The 22,248-nt window shown below is 46.3% G+C and overlaps 1 protein-coding gene across 1 annotated transcript in view; it reads left to right on the top strand.

The window, feature by feature from the left end:
* The window catches only part of LOC142579438 (very long chain fatty acid elongase 4-like), a 94,225-nt gene that overhangs the window by 13,143 nt on the left and 58,834 nt on the right, over positions 1–22,248 (top strand). Inside the window, exon 2 of the mRNA XM_075689603.1 lies at positions 9,156–9,390. The gene's annotated coding sequence lies outside the window, so the exon portion shown is untranslated. The remainder of the gene's footprint in view (positions 1–9,155; positions 9,391–22,248) is intronic.

Raw genomic sequence — 22,248 nt, 5'->3', positions numbered from 1 at the left:
ACCATTAGGGACGCACAGACCTTATCGCCTGCCCTCGCTGGAGAGCTCTGGCGGAAAGATGAAAAGAATGTCGCTGCCTTGAGTGTTATTCAGGTGACTTAGAGGCAGCAGTATCGGCTTGAGAAGCGGTGTTCAGCCAACGTTTACAGTAGTTTTGCACGGTGATGCTGTGATAGCAGTATCTTGTATCTTAAGATACACGACACATTATTTCATGTATCGGAAATACAGATACTGATACACGTATTGCCAGGCGTATCATGACACAGATACAAGATACCCAAGGAGTATCTAAGATGGTCTCTAAGATACATGTGTCTTCGATACTGCCCAGCCCTGGTAGAGTGTATGTGGAGTGACTTTCCGTCTTCGTCTATCTCTGTTTCTTTTCTTTTCGAGGTTCGTATATCAATTTCATTTTACTCCCGCGGCGCAGCTTAATAGACTGACCGCTCACTATTTCACTCGGAAGCCTCGTCCGGCTCCCACACAGAATGTGGCGAGCACGTCAATCGCCGAGGGGCACCGGTCGACGCGAAGTGAGAGGCGTGGCTGCATCGCGCGGCTTTCGGCGTTAGCGAAGCGTGTTCTCGGCGCGATACATTCCCGAGGCGACGTACGCACTATACGCCATATACCTGCCGTGCGCGGCTCTTCGAGACAAGCCACGCGTGTACGCGCACACACACACGCACGCACATTCCTGCACACACACACACGCGCGCGCACGACGCTCTCTCGCGGACTCGCGCACCACCGCATACTGAGTGAAAGGCCCGTCACGGCCGAGTTGTCCCGCCGTTCCCAAAGCAGCGACTCTTGACGAGGTATACATACGCATCCGTACGGGCACGCTCTGCGGCCGCCGCAGTTCCTCGCGGAGGGTAAAAATAAGAGTGTAACGGAGACAGGGTCCTCCCGGGAAGTTGTGTTCAGCGCGGGAAAGACGATTCCAGCGCTCGACTCGCCCTTTCCGCGATGAGCTTGCGCGCGCAGGAAGGGTTACGCGGCCTTCCTGCTTTCGGCGTCGACTCGGAGAGAGGGGTCACGGGCGTCAGCTTCGTCGCACGGCAGTGCGCGCGGGCTCCTCGGTGTGCCAGAGGTGGTGACGGAACGAGCACTTGACTATTCGCCAGTTGAAGGCATAAAAAAAAAAAGAAAGAAGTAAATCTCTGGTGGCAACGAACCGGCAAAGGCTATCCTTATGCCGGTTATCCATCTTGAAAGATGAAAACAGTACGGAGTGCGGGGCACAAAGAAGTGAGGAGAGACACGGATACTGGTGCACAACGATTAGGGATGCTTTCCTCGTTGAATGCTTTCTTTTTTGTTTCTTTATGACAGCCAGTTAGTGACCGCAAACTGCGCGCGCAGGCAGCGATCCGCCTGGTGCGGTGCTTACGCTATTTGACCATGACTGAATACCATGCGTCGCTGAAGAAGCACGGGCACTCCATGGACGCTCACGTATCGTTCAAGGTAGCTAATATAGATACAGTACAGCCGTAGAAATGTGCTGTCGCGGCAGCGTATACTTATGCAGGCACATAGTTATATCGATGCATTGCTTAACAAGACGTCATAACGCATTAATCCTACTGCTACCAGCACACTCGCTCGGCGCTCGGGCGAAATCAGTTTTAGTTCAATTCATGCAGTTGTGCTGACTCACTTTAGAAGGAAGGCTTATTCTGACCATTCGAAAGCGTACACTTTGAAGCGGACATGGGTATCACTTCTTCTCAGGCGTTGCTCAAAGTCTTTGCATCGCCGTCACACCTTCGCTAACGCCGGACTTCAGCGACGCCAAAAGCGCAAAAGAACAGCGTTTCATTTTCCTTTCCTTCTTTCTTTATGTCTTTCTTCCTTTCTTCTCGCCTCCTCTAGTGATTTATTCTTTTCTTCTTGTGAATCTCAGTGATCTTCTCGAGAAAAATGAGAATTCCCCCACCGCCCCCTTTTTTCCCCGCCGCAGATGTCTCCTCCTGCTTCTGTAATGCCGCAAGCACTGCTACTTAAAGCATACAGAGAAAGGATAGAGGGTAAGAAGAAAGTCGGTGGGTACACCCTACACGCCCACTCTCTGTTACAGAGATTTAAGAAAGAAGGTGTAGTCGGCATGCGGGGTTAACGTTATGTTTACGGCTGGCGATAGGTTAGGAATGATTTGCGTCGCTACGCAGAGAAGGAGAGAGCCAGTGAACGGCAAAAACGGAGCTGACAGCTATTGTGCAAAACACATTAACGAGTTTTTAGGATGCCGTATAGAATAGAGTTGTGTATAAAGAACTTTTTAGCTGCGGTCGCCTTTATGTTGGGGTTAATTAGAGATTAACTGAGCATAAACGAAAGCTGACCGGTGGCTGACAAGCTGACAAAACGCATGAACGAAAGCTGACAAGCCTTTTGATGAACTGTCGCGATTGCAATTGTACTTTTAAATTCGCAGACAGTGAAGCGCTACTCAGAAACAATGAAGAAGCGTGCCTTATGGTGAAGGCGTGGCGTGCCCATAATAGCGGTGGGACGTGTGTAAGTCGGCCGTCGACTACATTGCTTAAAGAGGAATTGTCATGACTAAAACTTTGTTCTTTGCTAGTGACCGGGGCATGCGCCGATAAGTGTCGCGTCTTACTTCTTTGTCTACCACTAAGAGACATTTAAGATGACAGTCGGCGTTTGTGTTGTCCTACTCGCCCTTCTTGCGTGCGTGTCTTGCACGGCTGCCCACGCGGTACCGAGTGGATCCCTACTAACTTGCTCAGCTTTCTGTTTACTATTAATCAATCCAGCGTGCACAGATCATCATCATCATCAGCCTGGTTACGCCCACTGCAGGGCAAAGGCTTATCCTATACTCCTCCAACTACCCCGGTCATGTACTAATTGTGGCCATGTTGTCCCTGCAAACTTCTTAATCTCATCCGCCCACCTAACTTTCTGCCGCCCTCTGCTAAATTTCCCTTCTCTTGGAATACAGTCCGTAACCCTTATAGACTATCGGTTACCTTCCCTCCTCATTACATGCCCTGTCCATGCCCATTTCTTTTTCTTGATTTCAATTAAGACGTCATTAACTCGGATTCGTTCCCTCACCCAATCTGCTCTCTTCTTATCCCCCTTAACGTTTCACACATAATTATTTTTTCAACAGCTCGTTGCGTCGTCCTCAATTTAAGTAGAACCCTTTTCGTAAGCCTCCAGGTTTAGACCCCGTATTTGAGTACTATTAAGACACATCTGTTACACACATTTCTCTTGAGGGATAATGGCAACCTGCTGTTCATGATCCGAGAATGCCTGCCAAACGCACCCCCAGCCAATTTTTATTCTTCTGATTATTTCAGTCTCATGATCCGGATCCGCGGTCACTACCTGCCTTAAGTAGATGTATTCCTTTACCACTTCCAGTGCCTCGCTACCTATCGTAAACTGCTGTTCTCTTGCGAGATTGTTAAACATTACTTTAGTTTTCTGCAGATAAGTTTTTAGACCCACATACCTTTCTGCTTGCCTCTCCAGGTCAGTGAGCATGCATTGAAATTGGTGCCCTGAGTTACTAAGCAAGGCAATATCATCAGCGAATCGCAAGTTACTAAGGTATTCTACATTAACTCTTATCCCCAATTCTTCTCAATCCAGGTCTCTGAATACCTCCTGTAAACACGCTGTGAATAGCATTGGAGAGATCGCATCTCCCTGCCTGACGCCTTTCTTTATTGGGATTTTGTTGCTTTCTTTATGGAGGACTACGGTGGCTGTGGAGCCGCTATATATATCTTTCAGTATTTTTACATACGGCTCGTCTACACCCTGATTCCGCAATGCCTCCATGACTGCTGAGGTTTCGACTGAATCAAACGATTTCTCGTAATCAATGAAAGCTATATATAAGGGTTGGTTATATTCCGCACATTTCTGTATCACCTGATTGATAGTGTGAAAATTGTCTATTGTTGAGTAGCCTTTACGGAATCCTGCCTGGTCCTTTGGTTGACGGAAGTCTAAGGTGCTCCTGATTCTATTTGCAATTACCTTAGTAAATACTTTGTAGGCAACGGGCAGTAAGCTGATCGGTCTATAATTTTTCAAGTCTTTGGCGTCCCCTTTTTTATGGATTAGGATTATGTTAGCGTTTTTCCAAGATTCCGGTACGCTAGAAGTCATGAGGCATTGCGCATACAGGATGGCCAGTTTTTCTAGAACAATCTGCCCACCATCCTTTAACAAATCTGCTGTTACCTGGTCCTCCCCAGCTGCCTTCCCCCTTTCATAGCTCCCAAGGCTTTCCTTACTTCTTCCGGCGTTACTTGTGCGATTTCAAATTCCTATAGACTATTCCCTCTTCCATTATAGTCGTGGGTGCCACTGGTACTGTATAAATCTCTATAGAACTCCTCGGCCACTTGAACTATCTCATCCATATTAGTAATGATATTGCCGGCTTTGTCTCTTAACGCATACATCTGATTCTTGCCTTATTCCTAGTTTCTGATTCACTGCTTTTAGGTTTCCTCCGTTCCTGAGAGCATGTTAAATTTTATCCATATTATACTTCCTTATGTCAGCTGTCTTACGCTTGTTGATTAACTTGGAAGGTTCTGCCAGTTCTATTCTAGCTATAGGGTTATAGGCTTTCATACATTGGCGTTCCTTGATCAGATCTTTCGTCTCCTGCGATAGCTTACTGGTATCCTGTCTAACGAAGTTACCACTGACTTCTATTGCACACTCCTTCATGATGTCCATAAGATTGTCGTTCATTGCTTCAACACTAAGGTCCTCTTCCTGAGTTAAAGCCAAATACCTGTTCTGTAGCTTGATCCGGAATTCCTCTATTTTCCCTCTTACCGCTAACTCATTGATCGGTTTCTTATGTACCATTTTCTTCCGTTTCCTCCTCAAGTGTAGGCTAATCCGAGTTCTTACCAAGCTATGGTCAGTGCAGCGCACCTTGCCGAGCACGTACACATCTTGTATGATGCCAGGGTTAGCGCTGAGTATAATGTCTATTTCTTTTCTAGTCTCGCCCTTCGGGCTCCTCCACGCCCATTTTCGGCTATCCCGCATGCGGAAGAAAGTATTCAGTATCCGTATATTATTATGTCCTGCAAATTCTACTAATAACTCTTCCCTGCAATTGCTAGAGCCTATGCCACATACCCCCACTGAGTTGTCTCCAGCCTGCTTCTTGCCTACCCTGGCATTGAAGTCTCTCTTCAGTATAGTGTATTTTGTTTTGACTTTACCCATAGCCGATTCTACGTCTTTATAGAAGCTTTCGACTTCCTGGTCATCATGACTGGATGTGGGGACTTAGACCTGTACGACTTTCAATTTGTACCTCTTATTAAGTTTCACAACAAGACCTGCCAACCTTTCGTTAATGCTATAGAATTCCCGTATGTTCCCAGCTATATCCTTATTAATCAGGAACCCGACTATTAGTTCTCGTCTCTTCGTTAACCCCCGGTAACACAAGACGTGCCCGCTTTTTAGCACAGTATGTGCTTCTTTTGTCCTCCTAACTTCACTGAGCCCTATCGTATATACTGCCCTCTAATTCCTCCAGTAGCACTGCTAGACTCGCCTCACTAGATAACGGTTCTAGCGTTAAACGTTGCCAGGCTCAGATTCCAATGACGGCTTGTTCGGACCCAGGTATTCTTAGCAACCGCTGCTGCGTCACAGGTCTGACCGCCGCCGTGGTCAGCAGCTTCGCAGCTGCTAGGGACTGAGGGCCGGGGTTTGATTGTTGTATTATTATAGGAGGTTGTGGCCATGTACTGCACCAGGGTGGCGAATCCTGCTCTGGTGAAGGGGTGCGTTGTCAGTTCTGGCCACCGGGATCCGGCGCACTCCAGGCCTGTTTATGCAATTTTATCAACACGCGGATTTTTTTTAATCCGGTGGAAAATTGCATGGCACCGGGATTCGAACCATGGTCCTCTTGCACGCGAGGCGGATACTCTACTTCTACGCCACCGCTGCACCGTGCACAGACCATCCTGTTCTTAAAGGAGTAATGACATGACAGTTCCAGCCTGCCTTTATTTTATTTTCATGCGTTAGAAGAATATACAACTATCTCAGCCAAAGAAAGAAAAATACTGGCAAGCACCTGCTGTGCCCTGAAAAACTTGCTTCTATACTTGTTTCTGTGAGCCAGTTTCGGTGCGCTGCAGTAGACAGTAGGTGTATGAGTCATGACGTCATGATAAATTGGTTTACTCCGTTCCTGCAATCGATGCGGCTGCCAGACGCGAGCGCAGTCAGAAGCAGACGTCACAGTAATGTCGATGACGCCAGCTCCGGCATTTGGAGACAACTCGCGCCATTGTCAGAATTCCTAGGAAGGGAACATGTGTTGGCCACTGATTGGTTTTCATTCCTCGATCCCAATTTGGGCACTTAGGTTCTTAATTGATTGATTTAAAGTACTTTCGTTGAAAGTGCCGGAAGGTGGCACTAGGATTTTGTGGAGTTAACATACTGCTCTTGGGTCACTCGATTCTCCCAGGATGACATGTTGCTCGAGGTCCGAGTCGGTCGACGAATGGTCCGTTGCGCTGAGACTGGACTCGATGAGAAAACGAGTTAATCAGTCCCTCCTACTTTTCCCTCTCAACGCCGTTCCGAGCACGCCACCTTGCGTCACATATTTGGCAAAAAAAAAAAAAAGAAGAACGGACGCAGCTTGCACTAGTGGTGCAAGGCTGGGATCAACAGCGGAGCTTGTGATCACCTAGCTTTTACGTGGCTTGTCCAAGTTGTTTTCACGTTTTTCGAGGTTGTGCTAGGTTTTGCTAAGTTGTTGATAGGCTTGGCTAAGTCTTTTCTAGGTTTTGCGAGGTTATGGTAGGCTTGCCTAAGTTGTTTCTAGGTTTTGCGAGGTTATGTTAGCTTTTGCTAAGTTGTTGCCTCGCGGGCTTGACGCTGGAAGTTTTCGAACAGTCACAGGTCGGGATCGCTTTCTTGGCGATGTCGAGCGTTCAGGCGCCGACTCTCGCGTTCCCTGGAGTGAAACTCGGGATCTTCGACTCGGCGTCACATCTTATCAGCCGCAGCTTCGGCCCGCTGTTTCGGACCAGCTCAGCGGCGACACATCGCTTCTCGCTTGGCAGCAGTACCGCGCTCTTCATGGTAAGCGGCTTCTTCTTCGGGTGTCCGGACTTTCTTCGGTATTCCCATTGCAACAGAACGTGCGCACGGAGTAGACGAGACGAGAGGTCTGCCGCCGCGCGGGCTGTTCCAAGATTTTACTCGCCTGTGACGTCACGACTCCGCCCTACGCGCGTGGGGTGCGAAGAAGTTGCGTGGCTCGGTGCTCTCGCAGATGGTTGCTAGGCAACGCGAGGCGGCGCACAGCTGGGCTAAGTTTTCTGGTAACGCTCCACGGCAGAACTAAAAGCTCCGCTGTTGAAAAGTTATGTAATGAGATTTTGTTACTTAACATCTTATTTGCGATTACCGCACGTTATTTTTTTTCCTGCCGTCCACTTCTGCCATGAATTTAGGCAGAAAGGTAACTATCGGTTTACTTAATATCTCGAGAAAGTCGTCGCTGCACCACCTCATATACGCCACCGCAAATCTGCCGCTCTGCGTCCCATTACACATGTGCACCGCAATGGACGCACGTGACCTGTTTGTCCATTCACCTCGGAGTCGTTAACACGGTTCGCAAACCGGCCTTTTCTTCACTTTAGATGTTCACGTCGTAAGAAAGACTGCTCATTTGGGCGAGAGAGAAGATACGCATCGAAGCCTGCCCCAGTCAGGTAAATTCCAATTAACCGAAATAAGGGAGGATAAGTTAGCGCTGTGTGTGTCCCTTTGTGTCTTCTCTTGTCCCGTCTTTGAATCGCGCTACCATACTCCCCTTGAAGGGAGGATGGGCCTGTGTGAGTAATATAAATAGAAGATCTTGCGCAAGCAACCTATTCGCCCGGTAGAAGATGGATAAATAAGGTGAGCATGCCTTTTAAAAGGGACAAGTGAGAAGTTCTTTAAACCTCGTTTTTTCTGGTATTTCTACAGCTCTTGGTCTTCGTCCTTATACATCAGACTAGACAAGGAACAGGCGGGCATACGTAGTGTTCCCGTCAAAGTGCTTTCTTCCTAGGCTAACAGCGTGCTCAGCTGGGACGTTTCGTATACGTATACATCTCGGTAAAGAGCTTATATATTGCTCTCCGCAGAAGATGGAAGGAATGGCCCCGTCCTTGTAATTTGTTCTGTGTCCTGTGTCCCGTGTTCCTGGATCCTGTGTCCTGTGAAATCGCCTCTGTATTTTCGCAAAGTGATTTTTTTTTTACGCTGTCAGTCTTACGGCCGTCTGTTATTGGCCTCTGACGAAAATGTGTTCATGCTTCCTCTACTGTTCATAAAGATCAAATCACCGGCCAGGCTAATTACGACCTTATTAGCGACAAAGAAAGCGACGCCTTCGGACAGTGGCGTTCATGGCGAAGTGGGTGAGCGAATAATTCGCTTGCGAAGCAACGATGCGGCACGTGCTTTGTAAGCATCGACTTAGAATCACGCCAACTCGTCCAAGGATATGTATTACGGCACTCCGCCGAAAGCAGAGCGCGCTCAGGTAATATGCGGTCGAAGAACGATTACCGCAGAAATGTGTCTTACTAAGTAGAAAATAAAGTTGTTTCACTCACTTACTCGCTCTTCCTACGTAGATATTATCCTATCGAAGAAATGAAATTATGTAATTTGTACACTCGGACTTTCTAGTAACTCAGGGTAACAAAATTAAGAGCTCGAGCAAAAGTCGAGGCCAAAGAAAACGACAGGACCAGCGCCTGCTGAAGAAACAAGCATTAACATCAAGCCGGTCTCGTCGTTTCCTTTGTATTCGTCTTTTCCTTGAGCTGTCAATTTGTTAGCGGCGGAAGGGCTTCCGTGCCTTCTGTACTTCGGTGCAGAAAAGCAAGGAATGCCAATTTCGATCGCAAATTAGGCATCGGCCTTTTCCCTCACTGTGCGCATGCATGGTCGCGCGTCGCTGCACGCAATTAATCCAATCGGATGGAAGAAGGCGGCCCGCGTGTGCTGGGTATATTTTTTTTTCGGCAGCATGTTCCTGCGGGCGTCCGTTTACGTGCGGCCGCTGAGTGGGATCGGCTCCCTCCTCGCAGGAGCGGGACCATCTGGGTCACCAGGAAGACGGCGAGGATACCACCACGCCGGGAGAGGGCGGCGGCGGCAGGAGGTGGTTCCGCGCTGCTCCTCGCCGTCCAAGAGTGAAAGTCTTCGCGGCTCCTGCCGGTGCTAGTCGACGGGCGGCGGGGCACGTCTTCCTTCCCGACTCTACGACGACGGCGGCGGCCGCACGACGGCATCGCGTCCAGCGACGACGACCAGCGAGCACAGGTGAGGAACACGCGGCTCCTCTCGGGAGCAGCGGCGCGCGCACGTGACTCCGCGCGGCGCGCTTCGTTTCGTCTCGGCTTCTCGAACTTGGGTTCCCAGTGGCGTCGCTTGCCTGAAGCGTGGAACAAGGAGTGTCCTGCAGCACAGAGTTTCATATTGAAAAAGAAAGAAAATACCAGAGGCAAATCTGCCGCTAACATCTACGTATACGCCTGCCACCGGCGCAGCGGTTCTTAGTGTATTTGCAATGGTGGGTGGAATTTGTCGAAACTTTGTCCGTTTGGCTTGGAGCAAGCTTTGGACCACTCGTTTTTTACCTAAAATTGGCTCCTCAAGGTTGCTGTGCGGCGACCATTAGCCTCGTTTATCCCATGATTTCCACTTATTTAGTGGGGTGGTATTCTCGGGCGATAACTCTCGCGAGATTTCGCGAGACTCAGCTCACAAGAGCCAATGAGCTTCTTTCTCTCGTTAGCTCGACCCTTGTGCCCATGCGCCCAGTGCCGCTTCTCGCGAAAGTTACGCTCTCCGAAAGTGATTGTCTGAGAAAACGTCCCTTGTTTTAATGCGAAAGCATTCTATGCCCCATTACGCAAAAATTCGTCGGCGTAGTCGGCGTGACCGACAAATGGTACCAAAACAGGCCGACGGCGCAAAGAGTCAGAGCGTCACACGTGCTCGGATTGACGTCAAATTTCTCACGGAGGTATTCCTGTAAACAAAGTAAATGAATCGCTTTGAAAAGAAAATTTCGTAAATTTCAGTCTGGGTGGGAATAGAACCCGGGCCTCCCCACGGGGTGCGAGACGCCGAGGCGCCACGGCGCCACTGCGGCTCCACGGTTCTGGTTGACTAAAGGTGTGCCTAGTGCGTGCGTCATTGCACACGTCACGTCACAGCCATCTGGCTGACTAAAGGTGTGGCTTAGTACGTGCGTCATTGGGCACGTGACGGTGCAGCCAATCGGGAGGAGGTGGCGCCGCGTCACGAGTGTATACGCGGTCTCCCACGCGTCACTTGCTCTTCGGATTTCCACTGCCACGGATCTCGACGGCACGACGTGAGTGTATAAAATGAGCCGGTCTGTGGCCAACATATGTGCAAACACCGAATCAGTAGAAAGAACTGTAATGCACGCAGAAAATATCGATCGAAAACATTTCACCAGAGGGACTCTAAGATTCGTCACTAGTCATTCTGTGCAGAAAGTGAGGTGCTAGTATTGGACGTAATGCTGCCTGGTTGTGCCCTATTTTCGATAGTCAATGTTTATTTTCCTACAGGAGTTATAAATACAGGTTCTCTTGATGCCGCGGTTACAGCATGCAGAAAGAATATAATCATTGCTGGTGATTTCAATTCTCACCAAGTATCATGGAGCTATTGGTCCGATTGTCGTGGCAAACGATTGTTAGATTGGACTTCATCAAATGACCTTAATTGTGCAAATTCCTGAGCCCCAACCTATGTATCCGGGAAGTCGCATTCGGTGCTAGACCTGACTTTTTCCAGTTCGGGTTGTGTCATGCTGTCCTGGTCTGCTATCACCTGGACCACAAACAGTGACATCCTTCCAATAATTTTTGAAATCGCGTACCAAGTTAATTTGGACAATAAGCATGTACGCACCTATATGAAATAGAGCAAATTTCAAGATTCATTGCGATCAAAATTAGCTAAATAGCGAGGACTAAGTGACGAAGGAAAGGCACTTAATTTGTGTCACGTGATAAGTGACATATATACAAATTCCAGATTCAGTATGCGGTCGACCAAAGGTGGTACTTATTCCCCCTAATGCAATCCTGACTGTAAACGCAAATATAGAAGAAGAAAAGCAACGTAGAAAAAGTTACTGTATAACCAGTGTCCACGCAATTGGGATGACTATAAATTTGTGGAAGCTACATTCAGGTAGACAGTCTACAAAGCGGAAGAAAATTAAAACAAAAACATTACAGTTATCTACCACAGTCTAGTAATAAAAAAACCCTATTTAGTTTTTGCAGTCTAAAAAGATTCTTTCAGTTCCAACAAATTTACAACCTGTAGTTTAACTTCCACGAAATTGGTGCAGTCACTGGAGGGGATTGCAAAATTATTAGAAAGTCGATTTATGTCACTTCTACCCTATCGTATGCGGGCACCTGAACAAGCTGATGAATTCACAGCAGTCACATTAGAATAATTAGTGATATTGGTAAAGTCACTGCCAGCTTCAGCTTCAGGTCCTGATGGCATAACTACAGCAATGATAAAAATAATATTAGCATTGTCTCCCCAGGATTTGCTTACATTTATAAATTTTTCAATTCATAATGCATGGATTTATCCAGAGTGGAAAGTTGCCAAAGTAATTCCGCTACTCAAAAAGGAGGGCGATAGATACACAATAGATAACATTAGGTCTACTTATCTGACTTCAAATCGTGTATGGTTAATCGAGTGAGTATTGTAGGGTCATATCGAAAGGTGGATACGCGAGAACCTAATATTAAGGGATTCTCAAATAGTATTCAGGCCTGGGTGCTCAATTTGGTGTGCTCATGTTGACTTGGAGAGTCGAATTCAACTCACTCGCAGCAAGCAGTACGCCGCCTTAGTGACATTAAACATTGAGAAGGCGTATGACAGCGTTGAGCAAACCATTTTGATTAACAGACTTGAAAGTGTGAATCTCTCACAGTATATAATCGCATGGATTCATAATTTCCTGATCGGACGTACATTTTGTCCTTATCAGAACGGTGTTTCTTCTCAATGTTACAAACAGACAAGTGTTCCTGAAGGCGCAGTACTCTCCCCCATTTTATTTAATATTTTACTAAGTCATATTCCTACACACCGTGATGTGCAGCTATACATATACGCTGATAATATCGCATTTTTTTCACTGTCAAGCGATATACATAGCCTTGAGAAAGCATTAAAGTCGTACTTGAATCAGATTGAAATGTGGCTTAAAACAATACAAATGCCACTAAATGTCAACAAATGTGTCATTATAGTTTTCCCCTTAACCTTTCCCGTCCGGATAACACTGACGTATGATCAGAAGATCATTATTCAGGTACAATCATCAAAATATCTGGGAATGATTTATACAGAAAAGCTTAATTGGCGGATACACATAAAATACATCGCACCTAAAGGTACACGGGCTGCTGGTTTATTACAAAGAGTCAGCAACAGTAATTTTGGAATGCGCAGGGAGACTCTGCCGATGATCTATCGTGTGTATGTCCGCCCCATTTTAGAGTTTGGTTGCGTATTATTTTCTGGAGGTCGATCCCGCTTATAAATTATGCCCTCTCGTTATTTTTAGAACGCGAATCATTAAGCCTATCTCTTGGCCTTCCAAAATTTGTAGCGACTAATATTCTTTATCATAAAATTCACCTGTCTTCTCTTCAAACTCGATTTCGGATACTGACAGTCCAGACATTACTGAATATCTATGCTTCTCCCCAGAGACGCTCCTCCTGTGTGTTCATTCGAAAGCCGACTGCATTATTTGCGAATCAATGGTCTCGACTGCATCGTTCGCAGGTAATTTTGGTGCAGAAGCTATTAGAACTATTGCAAGTATCAATTCGTGATATGGTTTTCCCAAATTTACATACTGTGACAGCAAACGTTGAATTCGATAATATATTTCCTAATAGCGCTAAGCTTCTGCCTATATATACGTAAAAGGTTTGTTAGATGACCACCTTGAGAACCTCCCTACAAATACAGTAATAGCCACAGATGCTTCTCTCAGTGGAGAGAAGGCAGGAGTGAGTATTTCTTCGCCATAATTAAATTGGACTTTCTCGTTTTGACTGCCCGACTTTACATCAATATTTCAGGCAAAGTTATTGGCTATCATTCTAGCTCTACGAAAACTTCCCTCATCTATTTATTCAGCCGTATTCATAACCAACTCCTTATCCGTTTGTTCTGCTCTAACAGTGCCAAATTCATCTACCATTCTCCGAGAATTTTATTCATCTATCCCCCAACATCTACGACTCATCCGTTTGGTATGGGTACCAGGACACATGGGACTCACTTTAAATCAATCAGCAGACGCACTAGCGGCGACATCTCTTAGAGGCCCGGTACTGAGGATCCTGAAACATTCGGCATACATCACAGCTGCAAGATTTAGGAAATTTTGTGTTCAAGAAGAACACGATAAATCGTGTGTATTAAACAGCCCAGATTTCCAGCACCATAATTTCTCCTGGCACAGCAGGGGGTGTTGAACACGATAATTTGAACGTTCATTCACGAGAATTGGTTGCCCAATACCAATACTTAATTTTTATTCCCACAGGTCTGGTTTGGCACCTTCCCCCCATTGTTTTTATCGCAACTAACCTGAAACTATGGAACGTTTCTTTATAGAGGGTCATGGGTTCGACGTGCAGATAAAGCGACTTCTGGAGGGTCCCCTTCGCCAACTTGGATTGGGCATTGCGCTCCCTGTGATACTGTTTCTTGGGGCGTCGGCGCTAGTACACCGCAGTAGGGACATATTTGATGCCATATTTGATTTTGTAAGTGAAACAAAGAAACTGCCGCGTTCGCTTAGTTAGTTTCCTCAATGTGAACACAAAAATATTAGCTTCGAATTTTAAAATAATACAACCTGAAAATTTACAATAACGATTAGTTCTAACTTAATATCGTTTCTAAATTACAAAATTCTATTTAAGTATTCTTCCCTTCTAGCCTACTGCCACCCGATTCATGGCCGATCCACCGTAGTCGGTCGAGCCATATTCATTGGCACCAAACCAAACCAAGCATTAAACAAGCCGGTTCGCGCTGCTCGCAAGGTTGGATTACCGCAATGCATCCAATCTCTACGGCCTTTCCTTGCGCTGTAAATAAACACGTTTATATATCATGGAAGTACAGGGTACGACGCCTTTGATGCTGAAACTTATAAACCAAACTCTTCAACCAATTTGGAACATGTTCGACGAACCGGCTTCGTTTGAAGCGCTCCGTTGCGCCTAGATGACGGGTACCTCTTCTTCGCTTCAATGCATTCGAACTTATATAACACAATGAAATATTCATCAACGTAAAAGCTTTCACTGCTCCTCCCAACAAAAGTGGTCAGGCTAGCACGCAACACAACTGAGCCCAAACAAACAATACAAGAATGTGGGTCCCCCTTCACAGAAAGCTCTCACGCAAGAATTCATCGTAAGACCAAATTCCAGTCATTCCTGATGTTGGACGTATTATTATCGAGGGCAACCAGCCATTGGCAAACATTACTCACGAACGAAAGGCTTTCTATTTAGTGGGGGAGGGGGGGGGGTGCGTTCATCCACTGCAGTTTACCTCCTCAACAAAGCCATGCCAAATCGCGATAAAATTCCACGTGCTAACTATTATTGCAATAGTGGTTGAACAAGCGGCGCGCCAGCTTTTTTTCTAGTAACGCTAATACAGACCTCTATAGCCTGGAGTTTGTTATTGCGAGTGTTCCTCCATAAATGTTGGCTCATACCCTCTGTGTTTCACGATCTTCCGGCGATACAACTTTCAGTTCGCGTTTACTGTGCAACGCAGCGGAAGAGCATTTGCGCAAAGACACACATCCGGTGGGCGTTATTTTCGTGTCAAGCGCACCGTCACGATTCTCGCCACCAACGCGAGGTGTGACGCTTTAAATGAGCTCTCACAAAGTAAAAGTGTTCCCGAAAGTTGACTGACCGAGAAGAATGATTCCGGTATGGTAATGAATGAGCGCAAACACATGCGCGGCGCTATTATTTGCACGGCATGTGGCAATACATTACGCAGTCAAACCGTAATAGAACGAAGCATTCAAATTAATCTACAACAGTCATGGCAATCGAACATTCCTCCACTTACGCTTGATGAGCTTTCAATTAGGCGAACGCTCTCTCGATGTCACACAAAGTCGCTCAAGTGAAGTTTCACTGTATCTACAGGGCGATACGCAGTGCTGACCAGGACGAATGCGATATCGCTATTGTATTGTCCTTATCGTTGTTGTCTCCTCCATGGCAACCGATCTCTTCGTTGTTGGCTGCATCTGCACCGTAAAAATCTCGAGCTAGACAGCCCCCAAGGTTGGGCTAAAGTTGGACGGAAGTCGGTTAAAAAAAGAAAACGAAAAAGGAAAAAGCCGGCACATCCCAGGTTCTTTGGGAAACGATTTTATGCAAACCACTGTGCCTGGAGCCTACCAAGTTAACGAAACGGCCACGAGAGCACCAAGACGCAGGCGGCGCCTTCATGACCTACATGACACGCATGTCATGACCTATAATTTATGTTTGTCATTCACTCTTGTCAGACTATGCCAATTTTGGAGCATACCAAGTTAACGAAACGGCCGTGAGAGCACCAAGACGCAGGCGGCTCTTTCATGACCTACATGACACGAATGTTATGACATGTCATGACCGATCATTTATGTTTGTCATTCACTCTTGTCATACTATGCCAATTTTGGAACATACCAAGTTAACCAAACGGCCGTGAGAGCACCAAGACGCAGGCGGCTCTTTCATGACCTACATGACACGCATGTCATGACCTATCATTTATGTTTGTCATTCACTGTTGTCATGCTATGCCAATTTCCGAACATACCAAGTTAACGAAACGACCTTGAAAGCACCCAAAACATTCGTGGCTGTTTCATGACCTACATATGACATTCATGTCATGACCTATCATTTATGTTCATCATTCACTCTTGTCATACTATGCCAATTTTGGTACATACCAAGGTAACGAAACCACCATGAGAGCACCAAGACGTAGGCAACTGTTTCATGACCTACAAGACACGCATGTCATGACATTCATGTTATGACCTATCATTTCTCTTCGCCACACACTCTTGTCATACTATGCCAATTTTTGTATTTATCAAGTAAACGAAACGACCGTGAGAGCACCAAGACGTAGGCGCATAGACAGACAGACAGACAGACAGACAGACAGACAGACAGACAGACAGACAGACAGACAGACAGACAGACAGACAGACAGACAGACAGACAGACAGACAGACAGACAGACAGACAGACAGATAGATAGATAGATAGATAGATAGATAGATAGATAGATAGATAGATAGATAGATAGATAGATAGATAGATAGATAGATAGATAGATAGATAGATAGATAGATAGATACTGTCAAAGTGGGAAATGTTCGCTAAGAAATGCTTCGCATTTAAAGAAAGAAAGAAAAAAGCCGGCAGATCACACACCGTTTGGGAATCGATGTTATGAGAAGCAGTCTGAGGGGAGCATACCAAATTAACAAAACTACCATGAGAGCACCAAGACGTAGGCGGCTGTTTCATGACCTACATGACACACATGTCATGATATTGATGTCATGGCCTATGATTTATGTTCGCTATACTCTCTTGTCATACTATGCCAATTTTGGTACATACGAAGGTAACGAAACAACCATCAGAGCACCGAGACCTAGGCGGCTAGATGGATAGATGCTGTCAGAGGGGCAAATGTTTGCCAAGAAATGCTTCTCATTTACAAGAGATACCGCTCAGCAAAGGAAACGTGTGCTCTACGATTTACATCCCAAGCTTACATCTGTCGACCAGCTGGCCCAGTGAAACCCATGTGTTAGTGAGAGGAGGTAGGCTGCAGGCTGGGAGAGTGGGTCGGCAGTATTACCGCGTGTACAGGGTGTGATATTAGTCGTAGTCTGTACGATCTTGGTAAGAGAAATCTAGATGAGAGAAATCTCGCCAGCGTATGTAAGCGACAAGTATGCGCGCACTGAGCTAATTAACGACGCACGAATTGAGACACACCGAGGTACTATCCTTTACCTTCTTCCCCTGTCCTGTCTCTGGATTATCCCCATTTTACATTTGTGCACGTCGCTATTTAATTAACAGGCTCATGGTGAAATAGTTATTTCTTTTTGTCTGTCGAGGTAACACTGTCGAGATTAAAACATAGAGAAAGATGAACGCACGCGCTAGGACTTTCGGAAGCTTTTAGTTCGAGGGCAGCATTGCTTTTTCTCAAGTGTACTGTGAATACGCCGTATCAAGCGTAAGTACTCAAGTTAAGGATTGGCTGTGCGAACGTTTGCGAACGTGTATACCGGCAAGTGTACGTCTTGTGGTTGCTGCGAGACACTTTAGCACCTGATATTGGAGTGCCCTGCTTCATTGCGCAGCGCATGTCGCTAGCGATCATCTATCACCTCCTTGGCCTGCGGTGTGCGACGCTAGAACAATGTTTGTACCCCAGTGGTTACGCGTCTCGACGCGATCAGGTGCAACGCGCTCTTACTTTTCTAAAGCTAACTTAGGTTCACATTCGTAACCTATTTCAGTTTTGGGGTGACGGGACCTCAGACACTATTTTCGACATTCTTTAGTGGCATGACTTGCAGTGGGGGGGACCGGCCCTACTGTGCGTGACCTGTGCTGTGTGTATACTGCTTTATTCTTTGAGATTTGTCGTCTTGCTCTTTCCTTTCTCTTTCCTCCGCTTCTTCCTATATACAATTTCTATCTTTCTGGCTTCTCCTTTCTTAAAATTAGGCAGGCGTGGTGCCCCTTGCGCTGGCAGTTCCCAGCCTGCTCCTCGCTTTCCCTTTTTGTTTGCTTGCTAGAACACCGTACACTGGTTTTTCTTTAGCTGCACCAAATTTTAAAAAATTGCCTGTGGCAAAAAACAAAATTCTGCAAATTGACCTAAATTACTCGATGGGGCCGCCATTATTTCTACAATAAATCTAAATCCTTAATTTATAATTAACCGAGTTACATTAATTAATAGTCACCTTAATTGACTCTTTAATTATTACCGAACGGCACATATTTCAATCTACGAATTGTAGCTTGTGAGTTTTCAAGCCATTCTGATTTGGAACGAATTCTTAGGATGCCGCTGGTTTCGAGATATGCACCGTCAAACTCGTGGTAAAAATGCTCTGTTCCACTTTCTTTATTAAGAAATCGGCTACGTTATCATGATGTCATCAGCCCAGAGTGATTTGAACGGAAAGATGACACTGAAAGCGGTCAAATTCTTCAATATTGTCAAATTTTTCATATACTCAGCTATCTTTGGCTCGTAGGACGGCCTTGCCCACGCTGCTTGGGCGAAAACGCAGACATGGCGGAAGTTGACAGCGTCCATATAGGCACGCCCTCTATCGCCACCGTTAAAGACACGCATGCGAACAGGAGGCTAAATTGATGATAGTAAGGGGCTCACGCGACTTACACATCATGTTTCACGAAGACCAGTGAAAGCGAACTGAAACCTTGTGTTGCTGTGCTTGAGTCCATTCCTTATGAAAACAAACATCAAATAAAGAACAAAAAGGTGAAATTGAATGCCCCTCACTTCGGGAGTACTGAGAACACCCTGCTATAAGAGTAACACTGACAACGCCATTGCCTTTAGAACTCGTGCGGTAAGCCGCCTTGCAATGAACCGCTTCGTCATTGTGGGCTAATTGCTCATTAGACCTTTACGACTATCTCAAGGCGTGGGTTCGGAAGCGGTCATTGGAGTGAGTAGACAGATCGCTCTAGCTGCACCGGGAATAAGGGAGACCGCTAAACGTTTGTCAGGGCTGCGCGAGGTATTATGAATCTTATCGAAGCGGAACTCCCGGGCGTACCTTTCTTTACTGAACCATTTGTCCGAGAGAACCAGCGAATGTAATAGCCTTGAAGATAGTCTTGTGGAGCGCTGCTCTGTAGGGATGACGACAACAAAGTTTGAGGGAAAATGTTTGAATATTATGTACAAATACATCCTTGCGAAAATAAGAAGAAATTTAGCCTTGAAGAAGGTTTTCTTCAAGATCACCCGGATCCATTTTCTTTTCACTTTGGGATTTTCACGAACGCAACTCAGTTTAGAGAAGGCCGGAGATGGCAGATTTTCTACTCAACTTAACTGGTCCTTTGCTCTACGTTTGCCTAATTGCACACCAATCTTTCTCGTGGAATTTCTAGCAAATATTCTGGCCTTCAGATAGTTGGATTATCAGCAATCTCAAGTAATAATAATCACCGACACTCTAGCCTTCTGGACTTATTTATCCTTTGGATAAAGGTTCGCCTCTACTAGGGATCTCTACAGCACATAGGCCGAACAGTTTGTGTGAAGTCCCAGTTGAGAGGGTCCCCGGTCATGTTGTAATTTTACCAAATGAGTCCGCAGATTCTTTTGCATTGTTGTCACTCAGCGATACGGTTTTAAATGTTCTTATATTACATGCGCTTGATTTAAACGCTTTTTATTTCTAAGGCACAGTGAATCATCATCCCTCACTCCCGATTTCCGACACCTACGGTTTTCGTGGAGCACGAACCTTATCAGACAATGGCTTTCACGACACTGCTAGGCGACGTTATTAAATTGACGCTGTAGAGATTCGTACAACGCCTCTCCCTGAGGACAACTCTAGAGCGACGGGACTCGATCAAGACCGTTCTCCGAGTCAAAGATACTCGGACCGTGGCCACACCTGCCACTGGCACGAAAAGCGATTCGTGCACTAGTACACTACTTGAAGTTCACCGTCTTAATAGACCATTTATTGTGGCCCCGTGCATCCTCCCATACACACTCAGTGCTCACTCTCTCTCTTTTTTCCTCTTTCTATTACCATTTCCTCCACCCCAGTGTAGGGTAGCAAAGCGGGTGCTCGTCTGGTTGACCTCCCTACCTTTCCTGTTATTGCTCTCTCGACTCTCTCTCTTAATTAGGGGAGGATTTGCCGCAACGCATGCTGATGGTAAAAGAAAATCAAATAAAAGCTTGTTACTCTGCAACGTGCAGGAACTGCCAGCAGTGTGTATGCAGACTTCTTCTCTGTCACACAAATAGTTTTCAGGTAGATCTGGCGTCTGTTCAGAGTTTCTAAAGATTTTAATCTAATCTGATAGCCCTAGTTCCGGGGCAAAGCCAAAGCAAGTGTTGAGAATGCGACGTTGCCACAGGCGCTGAGTACTTCGGGGCTTGGCGGTTATTGCGCTGCGCTTCTAAGCACCCGGTCTCGGGATCGAAGCACCCGGCGGCATTTCGCGGCCGCATTTCTATGCGGGTGAAATGCGAAAACACCCGTGTCCCGCGCAATGGGGCTACGTTAAAGATTACCTGGTAGTCAAAATTAATCCGGAGTACCCCACTACGACGTGCCTTAATCATATCGGTGGTTTTGGCAGATTACCTCAAGCCTTGGCAATGGATGGCGTAACAGCCACTCCAGCCAGAAGCTTCCGAAGAGTACTTCCTTAATCCGGGTAATGTTGCGGGGAAGCAAACAGACACAAGGGGGAATCAACACGCGTGTGTCCCTTCGGAGGCTAGATTTCAGTGCTTGGTGGAGAGCGCGGGGATCCGACGGAAAGAATATAGGTGTCTCAGATGAGGCTGGCGATCGAGCCAGTTATTCTGCCATGTGTTTGAGACGATTCCGCGTCTCAATTTTACCTTCACGTATCTTCTCTTTCTGTGTCTAACCTCAGTTATTTTTGTAACAAACCAGAGACATCTTACAATTTTTAAAGTGCTTAGCTTTATTAGGGAACTAACCGCGATTTCTTGTGTGTCTAACCGTTTTGGTAGGCCGATCGGGAAGATAGTAAAGTCTAACACATTGGTAAAAACTGCACTGTGATACGCGGTATCTCCATATCCCCATCCTGTGGTACCGCTTGTACCGGTGGTACATGTGGGAACAGGAAAGTTCTCGCTTTTTTTTTCGCTCGGGACAGCTAGCGGTTTGAAACGTTGTGGCGTGATACCCTACGCCTCTGGTGGAGGCGTGTTCGATCAGAAGTGCTCGCAGACGCTGGAAGGGGTACCGAAGTAGTCCTTGAGGAAGTGGCTTAACGTACCGGTTGGCTACAGTACTTCGAGCAGATAAGGATAAGGCACGGTGGCAGGAGTAATGAAGTACGGGTAAGGCACAGTGGTAAGGGGAGTGTCACCTATACTACATAGTGCAACATAGTGCCATGAATAACCACCTCCCAAAGCATGCTAAACGCATTCATGGATAACCACCGGGGTTGATCATTCATAATGTTTAATGTGATTAGGTTCTTTGCCTATTTCAAGCTCTTTGAATCCATCCATCCATCCATCCATCCATCCATCCATCCATCCATCCATCCATCCATCCATCCATCCATCCATCCATCCATCCATCCATCCATCCATCCTCTTACGCCTACCATTAGATCCATATCGCTGTTTTCGTTATACCATTGTCGTCATGCCGTCGTCGTTATGCTATCGTCGGACCATCGTCATCATTTCAGAAAGGTCATCTAATTGTCATGTCGCCATCGTCTTTCAGTCGACGTCATTTCTTCTTTGTCATTGCATCGTAATGATGCTGTCGTCTTTCAATCGTAATTAAGCCGCCGTTGTCATGTCATTGTCGCGATTGTGTCGTGGTCATAGTCATCATGATGCATTCTTATCATACCGTCGTCGTGATGCCGCCGTGGTCGTTCCATCGTGGTAATTTCAATTTCATCATCCGATTCTTATCACACCGTCGTCGTCACGCTATCGTCCTCATAAAGCTGTGATGTCGTCGTTAAACCATCGTCGTCATTCAGTTTTCGCTATGCTGTCGTCATCATACCGTCTTTGTCGTACCGTCGTAATCATGCTGTCGCTACTCATTCATGTTAATGCGACCGTTGTCACGATATCGTGATCATTGCGTCGTTGTCATACAGTCGCCCTCATACATACGTCGTCATACAGCCACAGTGATGTCGTGTGGGTCGTTCCATCGTCATCATCTCCATCATAAGATTATTGTCATGGCGTCATCATCGCGCC

This window comes from Dermacentor variabilis, chromosome 4, assembly GCF_050947875.1.
Source record: "Dermacentor variabilis isolate Ectoservices chromosome 4, ASM5094787v1, whole genome shotgun sequence".
Lineage (NCBI taxonomy): Eukaryota > Metazoa > Arthropoda > Arachnida > Ixodida > Ixodidae > Dermacentor > Dermacentor variabilis.
Note: the sequence above shows the minus strand (reverse complement) of the source record. Positions and strands in the feature narration are given on the sequence as shown.